A 17,908-nucleotide genomic window follows, 5' to 3' on the forward strand; every position below is an offset into this window, starting at 1 on the left:
TTCCTTCCTTCCTTCCTTCCTTCCTTCCTTCCCTCCCTCCCTCCCTCCCTTCCTTCCTTGACATGGTTTCTATGTGTAGCTCTAGCTGTTCTAAAACTTGCTCTGTAGACCAGACCGGCCTACAGAGATCCACCTGCCTCTGCCTCCTGAGTGCAGGATCAAAGGAGTGCGTGATCACAAAGCACATGAACGCATTCTTTGATAAAGAAAAATATTCTAAACTATCTGTACTGAATTTAAAATAATTATGTTCAGTATGTCTCCACCCTGTTACAGCTCAAAAAGGATGAGTCATTTTCTTTAGTATTTTCCAAATGATAGTTACTTTAGAAAGGAAGTGATATTTACAGTTTTAATTTGTGTATGGAATAACCATGTACACACATAAGCTACCAATCTTTCTATATTAGTGGAAATTCTGTGGCTGTCTTGTGTAATTACTGCTTAAAAAAGTAACCACATGCTAACCATAGCAACTTGTTTTTAAATTGAAAATTGTTCCCCTTAACTTTTTAAGTACAGTAATGTAATACTACATTTACCTGGACATTTTCAAATTATAGAAACCAACATGAATTGTAAATAATCTTTCTTTAGTCTTATTTTAGGAATTTAATCTATGTGTATATACAATTCCTGCATGTTATGTGTGTGTGTGTGTGTGTGCCCTGAAAGTGTGTGGTACTCACTGAAGCCAGAAAAAGTATATGAGTTCCCCCTGAAAATGGAGCTATAGGCACTTGTGAGCTGCCATGTGGGTGATAGGAACTTAATCCAGATCTTCTGCAAGAGCACCAAGTCTCTTAACCAGGAAACCATCTCTTCATTGTTTCCTAAAGGACAAAATTTAGCCTGCTGAGAATAATTCATATTCAGCTTGGTATAGTGGTACATGTCTATGAACTCAAGGCCAGATTGGGCTACACAGCAAGACAGTTAAAAAAAGGAAAAAAAAAAAAAATCCATTTACGAATAACAAAACATTAAAGAGAAATTCAAATTGACTTTCATTCAAGTCAGTATAAATGATTAGTAGCATTGCTTACTTTCAACCTACTTTTTGAAAATATGAATAAATTTACTTTCCAAAATACAGTTGTAGTATATAATTATCAGAACAGTACTCCTTTGTATACCCTTTACTTTCAACATGGTGGGTATGTTCTAAAAGACCTTACTTGCTATTTAGCCTATTAAAATTTTTTGTTTACAGTCTTTTGAAAGAAAATAAGGGAAGAATGTTCATAATATTCATTTGAATTCTAAATTAAGATAATAAATTCTTATGTATAACTCTTGAATCTATACTACCATAAGAAGACCATTTTACTTTGTTTTCCTAAGTTCATGCTTTTCTAGAGGTCTTCTCTGATGTTGGATATCACTTTGTTCACACTCAGTGTTAGCTCCAGAGCATCTGTATTTGTGTGTTGGAAGAAAGTCTGGGGCAAAGATAGCACTCTTTCAGTCCTCCAGTCTGCAAATATTACCAATATACTTGCCTACAAAAGCATTCCTCCTTTTGAGGCATGTGCCATCTAATTAGGTGATCTTTCTCTCTCTTATCATTTGTACCTGTCAAATGCCACTACCCAGTTCATCTGGACATTTGTCTCAGAGCCAGTTAGCTGGCTCAGTGTGTGAAGATACTTGATGCTAAGCCTGATAACCAAAGCTTGAGCCTGTGTGGTGGGAGAAGAGAACCAATGCCCACAAATTGTTTTTTGACCTCTATGAAGTGTAACACATACATAATCAAAATGACAATTTCTACTACTACCCCGTTTCACATATGCCAACTTGTTACAACTTAAATATGCCGAGTTGTTCCAGGCATCTTTGCCTTTGTACATATGCTGCTTGTTCCCTCTGCCTAGAATGCTCCCTGGGAAGCCACCTCTTCATCCACAGAATACACAGTAGGGCTGTATAAAATAAAGTGGGAAATTAGAGAGCAGCTAAGAAGGGCCATATTATAGCAAATACTTTTAAAATCTGCACCTAACTAAGTTGAAAAATGAAAATCAAGTTTATACATTAGTGTGGACATAATACAAAAGGTAACCTAAAAACAAGCTGCCACTATTACAGAAATAAGCACCAGTGATTTAACGTAGTGAACTGGAGGAGAAAACGAGGGGGGGAAAAAAAAAGCCTGACAACATCAATATGCCTTTCAAACCTTCTAGCAATCATTTCCACATATAAAAAACATTGACATAAAGAAATATATGAAGCTTATAACGTGTACATAGTAAGAACTTTAAAAATCATGAAAACTGCCAGGTGATGGTGGTGCACACCTTTAATCCCAGCACTCTGAAGACAGAAACAGGCGGATCTCTGTGAGTTCGAAGCCAGCCTGGTCTACAGGGTAAGTTCAAGAACAGGCTCCAAAGCTACATAGAAACCCAATCTCATAAAACCAAAACCAAACCAAACCAAACACACACACACACACACACACAAAAAAAAAAAAAAAAAAAATGAAAACCACCTTAATGCTGAATAAAAGAATGACTTAAAATATGCCATATAATGTACATGTATCTGATATTCAAAATCCCCTTTGCCCTAAAATGCTGGAGATTGAACTCCAGAGCCTTTCAAACATTAAACAAGTACTCCATCCACCAAGATACATCCCTGCTTCTCTGTAAGGGATTTCTAAAAACACAACACAATACATTAAAATATCACATGGAATAAAGTATAGTCTTAATTATAACACAAATTTTGAGTATTAGGGATTGATCAGGCCTTATACATGTTTAGTAGGTAAGTGTTTACTGAGCTACATAGATTGCCTAGCCCAGGAGACCGGGGTGGGGGGGGTGGGGAGCTGGAGCGAGGGAAGGAGGTAGGGAAGCCAAAGCAGGGTCATGGGTTATTTATTCTCAGCTTCATAATTCACTCATGTATTTCTGAGTACCAATACTCCTTAGAGCCATGACACTCATTTTTCTAAATTGAAACACTATCCCAAGACTAAGAAAAAACAAACAAACAAACAAACAAAACAAAACAAAACAAAAAAAAAACTAAGGCCCAGAAAGGTTGAGTGACAAAAGCTACCCTTCCCAAAACTTAAAGACTCACTGAAAGTAAACTTAGAAAGTCATAACCCCTTTGAGGCAGAACAATCCTTTCACTGGGGCAGCATACCACATAGCCTGCATAGCAGATATTTATATTTCAACTCAGTAGCAAAATTACAGCTATGAAGTATCAACAAAAATAGTTTTGTGGTCGGGGGTCATCACAACATGAGAATAGTATTAAGGGTCACAGCATTAGGAAGGCTGAGAACTATTGCTCTAAAGTCGGTGTTATAAAGCCTCTAAATTTGTTCCTTAAAAGCTATGAAGTAGGGCCTAGAAAACTAGTTCAGTGACAAACTGCTCTTGCAGAAGACCCAAGTTCTGTTCCCAGCACCAATGGCATATGGTGCACAGCTGACTGTCTCCAGCACCAGTGAATTTGATGCCTCTAACCTCAGTGAACACCTGCATTCTTATGTGAACACAGACAACTCAGATAATCTGAGCAGACTACAATATGGGATAATATAAAATGCTTATTTCTATGTTTTTAGACTACGATATGGGATAATATAAAATGCTTATTTTTATGTTTTTTTTTTTTTCCTTCTCTGAACTGGAACCTTGTTAAAACCCCAAATAAAATCTTTACAACTAACTACTCAACTCATTCAAATAAAAAAATGTCAATAAGGCATTTGGCAGCTTTAAAAGCAGAATGTAAATAATATCCATTTTTTTAAGCATTATAAGAAATTGAGATTTTTTTTAAACTTGGATATTGTTTAAGCTACAATATCATTTGTGTGCTCAAGAGTGAACAGCTTGCCTAGCATGTATAAGGTCCCTAGTTTGATAAAACCATCACCTACATCAAAACATCTTAATTTTTTTGTTTTATTGAGAAAGGGTCTCTCTGTGTAGTCCTGAAATTCACTATGCAAATCCACTATGTGGATTTTGAATTCACAAAAATCCTCTTGCTTCTATTTCCTAAATGCTGCTGGGACTACATGAGACATTGTCAACCTATTCATTTTCATATTCATTCTCTCTCTCTCTCTCTCTCTCTCTCTCTCTCTCTCTCTCTCTCTCTCTCTGTGTGTGTGTGTGTGTGTGTGTGTGTGTGTGTGTGTGTGTGTGTGTGTGTACATATCCTCTCACTGCATAAGTTTTTTGGGGGAACTAGTTTAAACTCACTTGACCATACAACAACCATGCTAATTTTATTATAAATTTTTAAATGGTTCCTTTAAATGTAGAAAGGGCTTGTAGTAATAATGCAAACACACCACCCAGTGGCAAAAGGTAAGAACTACATCTTTAAAAAAAAAAAAACAGCAAAAGTGGGTTGACAATTCAGTATTGTCTCCAACACTAACAGAGAAAAGGTGTGTGTGTTATTAGTAAACTATTTGTTACAATTTTTCCAATTTCCAATTAAAATCATTTACCACACAAAGTCTTATAGGTTATTTTGCTTGTCTTTCTTTTTTGCATACTTTGCTTTTCTGTTTTGCCCATCCACTTCTCAAATGCTGGGTTGAAAAAAGAACTAGAATAGTATATTTTATGATTTATCCAAAGTCTTTATGAGTCAAAAGTTACAAAACAGTTTATGAGCAGAAAATAGATGAGGCACAGAATTTCCAGTGAAAACCTAGTTATCCACAACCATCCCAGGTAACAACAAATGAGCCATTCAATATACTTTTATAAGTGGGAAAAGAGTTGCTGGATGTGGGCCAGAACAGAGGCACACAGATCTGAAGTGAATTCAAGGATAGCCAGAGCTACACAGTGACACCTGTCTCAAAGGGACAAGAGAGAGAGATAGAGAGAGGGGGGGGAGAAATGGGGTATGAAGGATAGAAAGAACTGGGAATGGGAGTGGTGACCCATTTGAGAGCACTTTCCTAGCACGTACATATAAATAAAGCAATGGTCATTTGGAATGTAACCTAGACTTTCTTAAGAAGAGGCCAGGTAAAGATTCATCATCAGTTATGTATCTCCTGATTAATGTGATCATATTCATTCCAGTTTAACATACCAAACTGTTTTTCAGAGACAGGTAATAAAAAGTTCTCCACAACTTCACAGTTTTTTTTTTTTTGGGGGGGGTTGGTAGTTAAATAAAACTCCAGTAAGAGTATTTTTCTGTTTTGAAGCAATTTTATATCGAGTCTACTTAACATCAAGCAGCATTACTGTTTTGAGAACATAAGACATCTAACAAAAAGAAAGTGCAACCTCACGACTATAAAGTAACATTACTGAACCAGTTTCTTCTTTACTGACTATCAAGTCTTTAATGTTTCCATTTCTAATGTGAACCCAACAAAAGGCAGACTCCTCCAGAGTCTGATTTTTTTAACATCTTTCACTAGAACCACAGGAGACATTCACATAATTGAAGTCTCCTCATGATTACTGTGGCTGATAATGATCAAAGTATGTATTATATTTAATATTTAAGAGAATGAGAAAAGTAATGGACAGCTGGGCAACAGGATGCAAATATTATTGGTTTTACAGGACAAAATATAATAATCTGCAGCATTTCTCATTATCTTCAGCTATTTAATATTTTCTCCAAGCTATAAACAGAACATTAAGTAAGATTTGTACAGGCTCCTTCCCACTGAAAATCTACCAAAATTATTAAGTTGCTATACACTGAAGTCCAACACAGAGCTCAGTACTATACATGAACTGCCTCCAACTGGGGCTGACATTTAGCATTGATTCATATGTAATTATGTGTAAGGTTAAGTTATAAGGAGGCATAAATAGTGGGGGGGGGGTGATTACAAGAGCTGCCAGTATCACTACACTGGATTACTAAGACACAACATAACTTTCCATGTATTTTTCCTCTGATGGAAGCAGTAGTTATATTGTTTCAGTTCCAATCACAGGCCTGTGGCAGAAAACAGACATTGAATGTAAGAGTATGCACCTTCAAAACGAAGGGGCTATGTGGTTTAAGAAAACACTGAGTTATTAAATTGGTACAAAATTTACTTTTATACTAATTCAGAATTTAGTTTTGATCCTTCTTTCAAGAAAATTAATTTTTGTAGGAGACATATATCTCCTCTTATTTTTTGGAGACAAAGCTTTCATACATAAGTCTAGGCTGGTCTCAAACTCTATGTGGTTTAAGAAAACACTGAGTTATTAAATTGGTACAAATTTACTTTGATTTTTACTAATTCAGAATTTAGTTTTGATCCTTCTTTCAAGAAAATTAATTTTTGTAGGAGACATATATATCTCTTCTTATTTTTTGGAGACAAAGCTTTAGTACATAAGTCTAGGCTGGTCTCAAACTCTCAATCCTCCTGCCTCCAATTTCCAACTCTGAGGATCACAGATGCATACATGCCATATTTATATATAAAACACATACTATATATACATATATTTTTAAGAAAAATATTTTTAAAGACTGCCTTTATATAAAAGCTAATCTTTACTGGATTCCTGAAGAAACCCAAAGTATGGGGCTTTCTTTTTCAGAACTGGTGGCAACAAATTACCTTAAATCTTAAATATATACACACACAAGCAAAAACAATGTCCAAATATATTTTCTGACAACATATCCAACCACTTACGTTTTTACATGGCTTGCCTTAAATAAAAAAGCTGCCAGTGATGCATAAAATATTATTCACATTTTTATATATGAAACATCAATTTCAAATATATAAATTTAAGAATTTATCATATTTCTTAAAATTAAATACTGCTAGGTATTTTCTCTATATATGCTTCTACAAAACTTTGTTACATACTTTAGGATGGGTTTTAGTAGGGATTTTAACCTGGGTGTTAAGGGAGAACACTGAGTGCTCAGGAGAGTGGGCATGTGCTTCTGAAGAGGGTGATATACTCATGTCTCCACACTGTCCTCTATAACACTGTGAAAGATTATACCAAGTTATATATAAAAGTATATTGTCCTGCATGCAACCCATTTCCTAATATTAAACATTCACATTTCTTTTGTAAGAATGTTATATATTCTTATATAACAGTTTTCCTAGAATAAAATTAAGTTGCCCGCTAGTTAATTTAAGCAAAATCTTCAAAATAAGCAAAATCAGTTCTAAAAAATTATGAAGACATAATTCTTGTGTACAATATTAAAGAACACATTTCGAATTAAACTTGTGTAAACTAGTATGCATTAACCATATTTCATACTACACTAGAAAAATCCTGCAGTTTTTAAAAAATCATCTTTGTCAACAGTTAAATAGTTGCTAATGTCCTAAAAGCCTTTACAAAGTTCAAGAAACATAGAAATAATCTTCTCTAGCTCTGGTGCAAGAAGGTAAGATATGGCTTATTAAAGTACTAAATTGTGCTGCTTATCCTTTGTTAAAAATATGAACAAATCAAAAGAAGAAAAAGGAGAAGGAGGGGAGAGGAGGAGAAGAAGAATAAATCAAGCTAGTTGAAAGTGGCTAGGCATGATGGTACACACCTTTAAATCTTACCATTCAAGGCTTTGTGAATTCAAGCTACACTGCATAGTGAATCTCTACTTCAAAAACAAAACCAAGCAAAACAAAAAGGGCATTTCTGGATACTATCTGATATATAACAGACTTGGTAATGTCACTAGTTTGCCACTTGGTGGCAGCAAATACAAAAGAAAAATTTTCAGTACTGTTTATTTTACCAATACAAAAGTATTTTTCAAATCTTATATTTTAAACAGACGTTGCAAATGAATGAAGGGCTTTATAATTCTTCTTAAAACAACAACAGATCTGATTATGTTGTTCAGCATGGCCTCAAACTCACAACCCTCCTCAGGCCTTGGCTTCTAGAGTGCTGGGATTACAGGAATGTACAACACTGTCCAGCACATCTTTAAGAGATCTTGGGTTTGTTATACATAAACAAGACCAGGCCAGTCTTGAACTCTTCTCACCCTTCTCCCTAAGCCCCCTTAACTATTAAAATAATTGGCATGTGCCAGCCAACATATTCAACTTTGATAATAATGATTTTACCATTTTCACAGTCAAGCTCAAATTTCTAATTAGAAACAATAGACTTCAATTTACAGTAGTGACAACAATTTAGTTATTTCAAAAAGTATGTGACTCCTTTGATGATTATTAAATAACGTATCAAATTTTAAAAAACACACAAATCACATTTTCTTATTTTAATCAAATTAGGTGGCCTAACAATCTATCCCCAAATTTATTCAACTTATTCCTTATTAATAACTACTTATATGTGAAGTGATAAAATTACAGCAAAGAACAAGGTACTTTTGTTTTATGGATCTTATACAAAATCTTTCATGTATTTCTTTTACCCAGATTTTATTATACAGAACAGTATGGTGAAGAAAAGATGGTGAAAGACTCAATCAAGAGGCCCCCAATAAAAACAAAAAACAAAAAGAGACAGACTATAACTTTTTTCCACCCATAATTTGTAATGAAGAAATATCACACACAAAAAGCAAAGTGTAAGGATATGCACTACCCTCCTGTTTCGCTTGCAAAGTAACCACACACAAAAACTAGCAATAACACCATATAGAGAGCCGCTATTTGCACAAAATTGTCACACAGCAAAGTGTGTTTCATTTCTCAGTAATCTGTTCTCAAGACCACTGCCAAAATGTTTTACAGTGGAAGACACTGGGTACCTTGAAACTAGGATCGCAAGTGGATTCAACCTGAGACTAAATGTGTGGACATCTGACATGGAGTTAAAGACACAAGAAAATTGTAAAGGCTCAGTCTTGAAAAAGTATGTTCAAGAGCAGGGATCATGTCTCAATCACACGTATCACGTGAATCAGCTCTGTGTTCTATGTAAGACAGAACAGTAATAAACTTTTTCTCATGAGTGAACATTTCATACTAAATTATATCTTGTTGTAAGAAGTGTCAATACCTCCTTCCATTGTGGGGGGTATTGTTGTTTCTGAAAGATTTGCAGCATACAAACTAATGAGCAATTTTACAGTTCAACCTAATATCCAGTGTCCATAACATAAAATGCCCAGAGACAACATTCTAAATGCTTGTCTCTTCTATTAAGAAGGGTAAATGAACTATAAAGAATTGCGTGCTTTCATAGATATTTACATATGCACACATCTGCAAAGAGAAGACATATATGCACTTTAGTATATCTGGAATTATAAAATATTCCAGTCAACGACAGGAAGGAAACTGGGCTCCTATTTAAACTGGAAATTACATGTATTTAAGGAAATGTAAAGGTGCCAGGGAAGTACTGATTGACTTCTAAGATAGCAAACAGGGCAGGATGTCTATTTCACTGTTCCTATCCTATTCAATGGAAGCTCAAGCATTAATAAAGACACAGAGCTTGGAAAAGGAAGACATAAAACTCACTTCATTAGCAGAGAGCATACTTGTCTCTGTAGAAAGTTCATCACATCTACTTAAAAGCTCCAAGAACTAAGTAGGTTTTTATTAAAAATTTTATGTTTAGTTTTAGATAATACCAATGAACAAATAGAAATTGAAGTTTTACAGATACCATTTATAATGTCATTCAAACTCTAGAAAATTAAGGTATAGACCGCATTTGCCCATGGTTATCAAGCAATGCAGCGTAAAACAAACTATGAAATATTGGTGAAAAAAGTAAAAGACTTAGTAAGTAGAGAGATAATGTTAGAGAATGAGAAAATGTTCATACATATTAAGAAATGACTTTGATCTGGGTGATAGCACATGCCTTTAATCCCAGCATTTGGGAGGGAGAGGCAGGTGGGTCTCTGCTTGCTGAGTTTGAGGCCAACCTGGTCTACAGAGTGAATTCCAGGATAGCCAGAGTTAAACAGAGAAACCCTGTCTCCAAACACCAAAACCCAAAAAGAAGTTAAGAAATGAGTTAATGGCACATGACAATGAACATAATATTCCTTTCCACTATCTTGTTCAAAAAAGGTGGTAGTGAAATTAAAAATATGGTACAGTAAGGAACACTAAAACACTATCCCATGGCTCCAGTATTGATTGATGGTGTAGCAGAAGCCAGGGGCCTTGAACCAGACCAAAGACTCAATACAATGAACACTTGCAAGTAAAGCTGTTTGGGCAAAGGGGACTGGGTAACAGAGCACAGCTTCCACAGGAAAATATTTATTTTTTTTCTTTCCTTAATTTGCATTTTTATTGTTTAATTTTTATTAGTAGTATTTTTGTTTTCTTTTGGGGGGAGGTTTCAAGGGCATGGGTATACTAAAGGATAGGTTTGGGCCTTGATTTGACTTCCAAGACTTGGAGATTCCTAAGGTTGAAGCAGCTTCGCAGATGGTATATATCAAACGCATTTTGGGGCCAATGTTTACCTATAGCCACCCATGACTAGAAGTAACAGTTGCAACAGCAACAACAAACCTAAAAGTTTATGAAGAGACTGAAAAGGAAAATAAGTGAACATAGGTTTTAAAAACTATACATTTTTGAAAACTCTAGAAATCTCATCTCCATGAATACCCACAGCTACACAAAAACTCAGAACACCTCTAGCAAAAACCTGAACTTTCACCTTAGTTGCAGCATTTAGTTCCAACGCAGGGAGAAATGATCTTAGGCAGTGATATCTACTAACCACTGAATGTTCTAATATTGAAGGGCTCTGAAAAGACTATGAAGTTTCTTTCTTTTGATACAGGTATTTAAGAAAATTTCTGTCAAATCACAGCTGACCAAAAAGGAAGGACCCCAATCCAGTTATGATACCCAATAAACACAGTCTACCAAAATAAATAAATAAATAAATGAGAGAAAGAAATAATTAAACAAGCCATAAAGATCAGAAATAACAATCCCTAGAGGGACACTGAATCACACATGCCCCTTCCTTTCCAGCCTCCCTCTCAGACCCTGCGGCTGCCACGATGTAGATTCCTAAGAAGAATCACACTGCTATCTATGAACTCTTTAAGGAAGGAATGATGGTTGCCAAGAAAGATGTCCATATGCCCAAACACCCTGAGCTGGTAGACAAGATTATGCCCAACCTTCATGTAATCAAGGCCATTCAGTCACTAAAGTCTCAAGACTACACAAAGGAACGGTTAGTTTGCTGGAGACATTTCTATTGGTACTTTACAAATGATGGCATCCAGTATCTCCACAATTACATCCACCTACCTCTGGAATAGTGCCTGACACACTGAGCTGTAACCATCCTAAAATGGCAGACCTTGGCCCAAAGGTTCAGAGGGTGAGTGACCAGCAAGATTCACAAAAAGGGAGGCAAACAGAGACATAGAAGGAGTGCTTACTGTGCCCCTGGTGCTGACAAGAAAGCTGAGGCTGGAGCTAGTGCAGCAACTGAATCCCAGTTTAGAAGCTGCTTTGGTCATGGACAAGGTCAGCCATCTCAGTAAAGTTGGAGATTGTGTTGTGTTGAATAAATTAAAAAAAAAAAAAAAAGGCAAAACACAAGTCCTAGGAAAAACTGAATTTCCAGATACATTACATACTACACATGTGGTTCCCAAACTTCCTAATGCAGCAACCCTCTAAATACCATACTTTATAATTGTAATTTTGCTACTATTATGAATCAGAATGTAAATAGCTTCTATGTAGGGTATCTGATATGCAATCCCAAAGGGGTCATAACTAATAGGTTGAGAACCACTATACTATATTAATTCACAGCAAACACAGAAACTATCTCTAAGAGAGGGCAATTGCTAGATTTATTAGAAGACTTAATCAACTGTCCTTAAATATGTTAAAAAAGAAAAAATAAAAATAGTAGAAACCTTGAACAAAGAACTAAAAGAAACAATGGAAATTATGAGAGACAGACAGACCAGACAGACCAGACAGACAGACAGACAGACAGACAGACACACACACACACACACACACACACACACACACAAATACAAATAAATTCTGGAGCTGAAAGATATAGTAACTGAAATAAAAAGGAACTATAGTCCTTTGAAAAGATTATCAAAACTGCCAGGCCTCTGTCTAAATGACTATATGAAAACAGGAGAAGACTCAGGTTACTAAAAATTAGAAAGTAGAAGCAGGCATGCTGACCTTACTTGGGAGGAGGGAGAGCACTACCATTATGGTTAGTATAATTGTATATCAACAAACCAGATACTTTATATGAATAGGAGACCAAAAAAAAAAGTACTTGAACATACATACAAACAACAACAAAGTAAGACTGAACTGGTAATCAAGAACTTCCCCATAGAGGATGGGAAGATGGCTTAGCAGTTAATACATTACATACAGCTCATGAGTTTTCTCATGGTTTACCTTAAGTGTCAACATATTGTCGTGTCCACATCCAACAAAGTGATCTCATTGATGGAAACCATGCAGGTTAATCTACAAGAAACTACGTAATTTCAGGAACCCATAAAGCATTGCAGTTACACTGTATTTTGGTTATTTGAAAAGCCTTCTGTCTTCAAGTCCTTGGCACTTTTAGAAATTCTCAGAAAAGGGAGGGAAACAAATGAAAGTGATGCACTTCTGGAAGTACTTAATGATAATTTATCAGATATTTTTAGTGAGAGTGAAGATGCAGATGACTGTTTTGATGATTCTGGAGGCAATTTCAAATGATCTATTGAGAATTGTTGGTCTGAAACTGACACACCACCACACTTAAAATGTTGAAGGTCATGCTGGGGTCACTAAGTTTCATCAGCAATGTGCTTTTTTTGGGGGGGGGGTTGATGAACTGTTTGAAATGCTGTATGATCAAATGGCAATGAGATGCAAAACACTATCTAGAAAACTAAAGTGGTCTCTGGCTATACAGAAGGACATCAAGAAATTCCTTGACCTAATTATTCTGATGGGTCAAACAAGAAAAGATAGTTTGAAAGACTAGTCAACAGATCCTTTGATATATACCCCTATATTTCCACAGACAATGAATCACCATAGATCTGAGCAAATATGGACATTCTGGCATTTCAATGATAATGCAAAAATGGACAGTCGCTCAAGAAAACTTTTCGAGATCCATTGTGTGCTAGATTATTTACTCATAAACTTCAAATAATATATAAACCAAAGCAACAGTTGTCTTTAGACGAGGAAGGGAATGATTCCAGGGAGAGGACATTTAAAATTTCCCACATAAAATCCCAAGAAAATAACAAAATACTGTTTTCTTGTTCAGATGGTGTGTGAGAATGAGAGTGGCTGTAACTTCAATATAGAGATATGCATTATTGAAGGCAAGAAACTATTCTTTCAGTCCTTGGACCCTACTTGGCATATGGCATCATATTTACCAGGGTAATTATTTCAATACTACATCTACTGCTAAATTGCTACTACAGAATAAAACTAGAGTCTGTGGGACTATCAGGAAGAATAGAGGTTTACTGCCAAATCTGAAAATGAAAACACCAAGAATGAGGAAAGATGACATGACATTTTCCTAGTATGGAAAGACAAGTGGCATGTCAGAATGATATCAACAATCCATGACACTTCTGTTTCAACAACAGAGGGGGGGCGGAGGGAGAGAGGAAGGAAGGAAGGAAGGAAGGAAGGAAGGAAGGAAGGAAGGAAGGAAGGAAGGAAGGAAGGAGAGAATATTGTATAACCTACCTGCATCAAAGAATACAATGCCCACATGAAAGGCATTGACCATGCAGATCAATTCCTTTCGTGTTATTCCAGTCTAAGGAAACCGACGAAATGAACAAAAAAAAAAAAAAAAAAAAAAAAAAAAAAAATGTAGTGCTGTACCACACAAACTGTGAAGTTTTCAATTCATTTAGAATGCACAAAGTCCTCAATCCACAACAAAAAATGAAGTATAAAAAGTTTCTGCTGTCGGTGGCATGAGACTGGGTAACAGATGACAGTAATGAAGGTTCCTGGGAAACAGAAAAATCTGTTCAACCCCTCCTCTGGAGGTACAAGGAGAATAACTTATAAAGATCCACCCAAAAGCTGTCAGGTGATATGAAGCAGCATGAACTTGTGTGTATTCAATCCAAACAAGTAAACAATATTTTGTTTATTTTTGCTGGGTTGTACATGCAAAATTTTAAACATTCTCTACATGGAATCATCCCCTTGTCCAAAGACAACTGTTGCTTTGGTTTGTATACTGTTTGGAAGAAAAAAAAAATTCCTACAAGAGTCTGCAGTGTTTGTGCACTAGATACTAGATGTGTAAATCTAGATACTTACATAAATTTTGTTTGGTTCATCTTCATAGAGTAGAGGGAAATGTTTTATGCAGTGCCTTACATTTAAAAAAAAGTACTAAGAACTTTAACTGTTTAATTAGTTGTTTGTTTTTGTAAATAATGTTATAATTATTGAAAAACAACACCTAAAGTTGTTGCTGATTTAAATAATGTGTAATTTGCCCAAAAAATGTGTGGCTTTTGGTGTATGTCTTAGAGATTCTATGTGGTACAAAATGGGTTTAAGGATGCTGCTGCTCTTGCAGAGAATGGGAGTTCAGTTCCCAGAACCCATAGGGGAGGCTCATAACCATCTGTAACTCTAGCTTCAGGGCATCTGCAAGCACCTGAAATACACACACACACACACACACACACACACACACACACACACAAATAAAATTTTAAAAAAGAAACACACCAGGATAGATTGCTTCACTGATGAAGTCTAGCAATTTTTTTTAAATTAACATGAATTCTTGTCAAAATAGAGGAAGAACCTTGACTTTTTCCAATTAAGAAAAAAAAAAAGCTAAGTGTATATTGATAATTCTTGAGACCATTATTACCATTACCCAAGCCAAAAAAGGAAAAATACATACACAGGCCAGTATTCCTTTTGGATATATAGATAAAAATCCTCAGCAAAAAATACTTGTAAACCAAATACTGTAGCATATGAAAGATTACATATCATAACCAAAGGAAACTTTCATCTCAAGAATGTAAGGGTGGTTTAACATTTTTAGAAGGCCACACTATGTTTATGAAATGAGGGGAAAACTAATACAAAGAAAAAAGCATTTTATAAAATCTAGCATGCTTTCATGATTAAAACACTCAATGGAGAAGGGAATTTATTTAGCATTAGAAAGAACACTTAGGTGCAAATCAATGCCTTTAATCCCAGCATTCAGGAGGCAGAGGAGGTTGGATGTCTGAGTTTGACACCAGCCAGTTCCAGGACAGCCAAAGCTACACAGAGAACCCCTGTCTTGGAGGGGTACGGGCAATACTTAGGAATATACATAATGTTGCTACTGAACAAATGAGTTTATTTGCTTTTTCCAGGAATGTATCATCAGTTTTCCAAATTAAATCCATAATCTCAATGGGATATCAGTTAAATTCAGAAAAGCATAGAGTCAGTGGACAGAGGGCTGAATTTAACACACACATATAAAAAGAAAAATATAAGCTGGAAAAAGATTTTCAGAACAAATGAGAATTTTCGGAAACTTTAGTATGTATCTTATAAAAAAAGGCAGACCAAAAAAGACAAGCAGGTGTGACTATATTACAATCAAAATTTTCTGAACAAAAAACTCCTAAACAAAATAAGAAAACTAGCCACTTACTGAGATATGACAAGCCAACAAAATTCATATTCTATATGTACAGATACAAACATAAAAATACATTAATGACTACTGAGGTGGTTTGAATGTGAATATTTGGAACATGCTAATACAGTTGACTACTTGGTCCCCACTAGGTGGGACTGTTTGGGAAGGGTTACAAGGTACAGCCATTTTGGAGCAAGTGTGTCACTGGAAGCAGGCTTTAGGATTTCTAAGGTCACACCATTCCCAATTAGCTCTTTCTGCATCCAATTTGGAGAGTCAAGACCTACATAGTAAGCTCTTAGCTGTTCCTGCTGCCATGCATCAAATCCGACAACATGGATTTTAACCCCCTAAAACCATTTTTATAAACGGTTTTGGTCATGGCGTTTTTTATTACAGCAAGAAAACTAACTAAAACAACCACACTGTAAGGAAAAACAAGCCAATTTACCACAGAGAAAAATAAATCAAAACAAGCCAGATGGTGGTGGTTCACACCTTTAATCTCAGCACTTGGGAGTCAGAGGCAGGAGGATCTCTACGATTTCGAGACCACCTGGTCTACAAAGCGAGTTTCAGGACAGCCAGGGCTACATAGAAAAATGCTGGCTCCAAAAACAAAGCCAAAGTCAAACATTCATTCAGTTTCAGTAGGAATGTAGAAATGCAAATTACAACATATCACTTGATAGACACACAGATTGTAAATTTAAAGTAATTCTTAGCAAATGTGGGAATAAACAGAAATTAACAAATGGTTACAAGAAATTAGAAGTAGTTAACAAATGGTAAAGAGAAATTAACAACCGGTTACTGTAAGGGTTAAGACATTACATGCTGGCCTGCCCCTGTGGCCAGGCAGAATGTACTCAGGCAGTACCCTGGTCAGCCCAGGGTTCCATGACTGCGTAGTCTGTATGCAGGTGCAAAGGGCCCCACTTATGCTCTCTTTCCCACTGTTCCCCTGGGGCAGACAGGACTTTCTGTCTTCCTCTTCTCTTCTGTCCTCTCTGTCTCTGTGTCTCTTTACTGCTTTTTTCTTTCCTTCCCCCTTCTCTCCCCTCTCTAATAAGTCTCACTTCAGCTTTGTGCCTAGCATGTTGTCCCCCATTCCTCCGCCTCCATCATCTTCACCTATCACAGAACCTGCCAAGGGGCACCTAGCACTATATCATAACAGTTATAACAATATAATTGTTATAATCACTTTAAAGAAAATAATTATAGTAAAATATATATAAATCGTTTTAAGCTACATAAAGATCTATCTATAAATATAGATATGCTAGTGATTCTGCTACTTATCAATCTCAGAAATACTGAAGATAAAATATACCAGAATTTCTACCATAGCACTATTTGCTCAAAACTGAACACTATGTAATTACAGTGTGTTAGAGCAATTAACTGTCATTTTCTGTTATATGGTCATGGGGGGAGAGTCTATTAATAAGCTTCATACACTTTTTTTCTTTTTCAATTTGGCTCATATGTGTGAACTCAGGCTTGTATACTGATGTCTTGGAGATTCCCTAGAGCTGAAGTTATCTGATGTGGTACTGGGAAACAAACTTGAGTCCTCTGCAAGAGCAGCATTCATGCTCGCAATCACTGAAAAGGTTTGCCTTTAACAAATATTTAAATCTATTTCTATACATTACTCAGTTTAATATTGCTCTCACAGCAGTTTTCTCCTCAATGGAACTAGAAATCCAGCCCTGAAAAATAATAAGTTCACTGCAAGACTCCTAAATAAAGAAATTCAATCCACAACTAGTCAAAAGAGATTTAAAAAAAAAAAAAAGCCACTACAATCATTAACAAGATAGAACATTTTTTTTACTGGGCTGGAGAGATGACTCGGTGGTTAAGAACACTGGTTGTTCTTGGAGAGACCTCAGGTTCAATTCCAAGTACCACATAGTAGCTCACAACCTTATTATATCCAATTCCAAGGGATCTGTCTCTTATGGGGCATCAAACAGGCAAAGAAGTGATACAGACACATAATGTGGACAAAACAGCCATTCACACAAAATTAATTTTTTTAAAAGAACATTTTGAATTGCATATGCACTAAATTATAGGGTTCCTAATTTCATAAAGCAAGTGCTACTAAACATAAGAGAACAGATACATAAATAGTCTGTGTGGTCAACATCTTGTTCTCATCAATAGTTGCTCCAGGGTTTTAAAAAAAAAAAATCAATAAAAGAAATTCAAAGTTAGTCATATCATCATACCACATGCTAAATGCACTTAAAAGACATTTATAGAAGATTCCACTCAACATTGATAAC

General features: G+C 35.7%; 1 protein-coding gene and 1 pseudogene across 3 annotated transcripts in view; one reads left to right on the forward strand and one right to left on the reverse strand.

Annotated features, from left to right (window-relative positions):
- Window positions 1–17,908, reverse strand: part of Ankrd28 (ankyrin repeat domain 28) — a 132,691-nt gene that overhangs the window by 79,375 nt on the left and 35,408 nt on the right. The window lies entirely within an intron of this gene.
- LOC127217010 (40S ribosomal protein S10-like) lies at window positions 10,963–11,457 on the forward strand (annotated as a pseudogene).

The sequence above is a fragment of the Phodopus roborovskii genome, unplaced genomic scaffold (genome assembly GCF_943737965.1).
Source record: "Phodopus roborovskii unplaced genomic scaffold, PHOROB, whole genome shotgun sequence".
In the NCBI taxonomy this organism is placed as follows: domain Eukaryota; kingdom Metazoa; phylum Chordata; class Mammalia; order Rodentia; family Cricetidae; genus Phodopus; species Phodopus roborovskii.